Here is a 3961-nt window from a genome sequence, read left to right as displayed (position 1 = left end):
TTGTTTTAATACGTGATCTAAAAATGGCTGCCACACATCAAAGAAATGACTAAGTTTGTCCGCTGATGTGTACCTAATCCTCTCCATGTGCAACAGAGCAGTCAGTTCTGTTAGCCACATTTTGAATTGAGCTACAATATCCGACTTCCAGAGAGTCAAGATCATTTTCTTAGCAATTACCATCCTGAACAAAAATGTAGTTTGTGCAGCAGAGCTGAGGTGTAAAAGGGAAGAGGAAGATCCAAACAATGCAGTTATTGGGTCCGGCTCTAATGTGCAATTGTAGATATCGAAAAACATTTAAAATGTCCAACCAATAGTTATGCAATTTGGGGCAAGTCCAACATAAATGAGTGAGAGAGCCTTCTCCAAGTTTACAGCAATCACATGTGGGACTAATAGAAGGAAAAATGATGGCGTTTTTGTTGCTGAAGACAGCAAAATGTCTGCATTTGTTGACACTTTACAGAAGGCAGTGAAAAATGCAAGTTTAGGTGATTTTGTTTTTCATTTTGGTTAATTTGACATAATAGTTTTTACTATAGTAACCAAACGACTGTCTTCTGCAAGATGACTACTGTTAAATTAGAGTAAATGGAAAATCTTGTCATTTACTTTATAATTTCTTGCTATTTTATTATATTTGTTACATGTCGTAGACACGGGGAAGAGGCACATGTGGGGATTCCCAGTGGACAGCAGCACGAGAGACTTCAAGGAAGGCCTCCAAACTGGATGAAGAGGAGATGGAGGTCGCTGTGTGTCGACATGGATTGTGTCTTTTGTGTCACTTTCACTTCAGGGACGGCAAACTGTGGCGTGTTTCAGGAACGGTTACATGCCCGACAACTACACTTCTGAACAGGTCCAACTTTTGATTTGCACTCAGAATGATTACATCAAAGAGTTTAGTTAAAAACACTAAATGAAACCTGCAGACTTGCTTAAAGTGATTCGTATTCATGAGAAACTGGAGCGTCATTATCATTGAGTTTATTTCTTTCCCTGCTAAGCAACACCAAGTCTAGCCCTGATTGGCTGATATAAGTGACCACAGACCTGTCGCTGTGTGAGTTTGAATGGGTGATTAGAGACCAACACATGTTTGTTGCTGCTCCATGTTTTCTGCAACATTGTGTGTAGTTACTGCAGCTGTGTGTGCATTCTGCTGGCAGGAAACAAGTGAAAGAAAACTGGCGAGCATCCTGGAAGGAAAACTTAATCGGACATAACAAGTTAAAACAGTTTGCAAGCTTCAAGCCAAACTGCTGAATCTACCGTCCAGGTTCTCCTTGATAGCGTGACTCTGTGTTGTTCTCCTTCATTCTTCTGTCTCTGTCTGTCAAATCTCAGCGTATTATAAACCAACTGTTGTCACCCTCTGCTGCTCAGTGTGCTGGCTGTTTTCTCGGGAATCTCAACCACAAGAAAGTTTATACGAACGAAGCTAAAAAACCTGTGACAGTTTGTGAAACGTCATTAGCAGCAGTGAAATAAGTTAGTTAGTGAAATGATAGAGGCTATTTTATGCTGGAAAAATTCTTCTAGCACAAAGTGGCCCAATAAACGGAATTTTTTAATACAGAAATACATCTAATGATAAAAAGCAGAGAATTCATTGTCTGTTTTCCATTGCAGAGCTGGGATGCTCGTCTCCTCATGGAGCGCTCTCGAGCTGTGAAGTGTCCAGATATCAGCGCTCACCTGGCTGGTACCAAGAAGGTTCAGCAAGTGCTCCCCAGACCTGGAGTCCTGGACAGATTCTTCCCAGACCAGCCTCAAGCTGTGCAGCAGATCCGAGCGACATTGGCTGACCTCTACACTCTAGACATGGTGAGACAAAGGGCACGGTTTGTTCATTGTTTGGAAAATTTGGCATTAGATAATCCTCACCTGGGTGTTGCTGTTCAGTGTAAGCAATATCATTTGCATTTTATTCCTCTGATTTATTTCTCTGTGGTTGCGCTCGTCTACAGGGTCCAGAGAGGGACAAAACAGTATCAGTGGCCTTGTCAGCAGCAGAACGGTTTGTCTTGAAGTCTCAGCGAGAAGGAGGAGGTACAGCGGGGGGATAGAAGCATCTTTAAACATGTTGAAAACTTCTGTTTGTTGCTCACCATTTGTTAAACTAGGGAAGTTTAAGCAGTGCATGTGTGGATCTGCACACACATGCAGCATTTTCTTGCATTCCATGTATGAGCTAGCCTCAGTCAAAACAGTGACGACACATACATGACTGCCTGCTGTTTTGCGTTACTGTGTATCTACTGTGATTCATGCATGCTGTACTGTGACTGAGATAATAGTGTATATGAGACACACTTGACAACAACATTGATCAGGATGTGAAAAAGCTACCAGATACAAGTTGTCAGCAGGTTATGGCTGACTAACCACCCTGCCTTACATCACTCTGGGCTAATACTGTAAAAAGCAATCATTAGTTTTCTTTGTAATATCAGATCATTTGTTTTGATAAATACAAAGTCCAGTATCAGGGTTCATATGAGCTATTTTAGCAGTAATTTTACACTCCACTATGATAGTATTTAGCTGTTACTCATGTTAGCAAGGAAGCTCGGGTTTGTAATTCATTCTTAATTTAGCCACGCTGCATGAATTTGGATGATACGATTTTTGAAAATGGCAGTTTCATTTATGGGGCGTTTATAAAATGGTATTTCTTAGGCTGGCTTTTAAGGAAGGAGAAAAGGTATGTATCAGTTGGCTGGGAAGAAAGATGGAGGTGGAAAGGATGTGCGAGCTATGGGACAAAGTTGCTGAGACTAGGTTAAAAAGAGGTGAGGATCAGTGAGCAGGAGTGTGGCTTTGTGCTGAAAAGAGCACAACAGATTGTCTGGAGAGAAGGTGAAGGAAAGTCAGCTGAAGCAAGACAGTTTGTGGAGTTTGTGTTGGACTGTATGTTATGCTGGGAGCCTGGGGATTAGTGCACTTTGATTCCAAGTTAATACTAGCTAGTGTTTCTCACTGGTTTTTGGGTGGTGGAGTAAAAGGGATTGGTTGGTGGCTGTTTCTAATGTTAGCCTTGTCTTGGTTTTCTTACAGGCAGGGTAAAGACATGGTGATGAATGAGTGTGTGGGCCGTCTGCTGAGGACCAAGAGCTCAGGACAGTCAGACGGGGGCGTCGCAGCAGGAGTCACCGTGCTCGACAACCCTCTGCTGTTCTGAGATGTCACACTCCTGCCTGCACATACAAACCACAGTGAAGTCAGAGTTCCACCTGCACCTCCACCTGTTCTTGCAACAGCATGAAAACTGACAGAGGTGAGACAGCAGAAAAGTTCTTGTCTATTTTTTACTAAGTTAAGGAATTAAGTTAAGAAGAGTGATTAAATAAATAGTTTCTTGCATTTTTGATTTAATGATTGTGTTTAGGATTATTTCAGAAACATGTTTAGAGGATCTTTGTAAGCCTGTATTTACTTTAAAAGAAGGGAAGCACTTCTTCATCCTACAGAAAAGGTGACACATTACAGATGAGTTCATAAAAAGTGTCTCTGTCACTCTTTCAAGGCTCTGTCACTTTTTCTTTTTTACTGGAACAGCATGGTAAAGTAGGCCTAGGCTGCCATCTTGTGGCAGTGTGTTGTTACTACAACATATGAAATTGTGTTTCTATTGGAAATATAATTCAGCACCACTGAGCCGCTCTCTCAGTTACAAACTGAACCTGTTTTGTAGACGTATAAATCACTAAACACAGTGAAGCTTTTGGTTTTGTAAAAGTGTTTCTTATTCTAAATGCATGTTGATTTTTATCAGGGTGAAGAGCAGTTAGCAGTGCATTCATGGACATCTTTAAACTATTAATTGAAGAATCTTTGGTCATGATGGCATGAACTAGAAACGTGAGCTCCAGGTGAGACTGCACAGAAGAACAAGTGTCCTTAAACTGCATCAACTGATGACGTCTTACAATTTTATTCTACTGTTGTTTTT

At 41.2% G+C, this 3961-nt stretch overlaps 1 long non-coding RNA gene across 1 annotated transcript; it reads left to right on the top strand.

Moving 5' to 3' along the window:
* Window positions 1-366: 366 nt before the first annotated feature.
* On the top strand, window positions 367-3934 carry LOC121813723. Its single transcript, XR_006053839.1, has 5 exons — window positions 367-865; window positions 1639-1833; window positions 1977-2058; window positions 3067-3286; window positions 3785-3934. It is a non-coding gene; the product is annotated as an uncharacterized LOC121813723 (long non-coding RNA).
* Window positions 3935-3961: the final 27 nt, after the last annotated feature.

The sequence above is a fragment of the Haplochromis burtoni genome, unplaced genomic scaffold (genome assembly GCF_018398535.1).
Source record: "Haplochromis burtoni strain Fernald_Lab_line unplaced genomic scaffold, NCSU_Asbu1 Contig_2350, whole genome shotgun sequence".
Classification (NCBI taxonomy): Eukaryota; Metazoa; Chordata; class Actinopteri; order Cichliformes; family Cichlidae; genus Haplochromis; species Haplochromis burtoni.
This window is presented reverse-complemented; position numbering and strand designations above follow the sequence as displayed.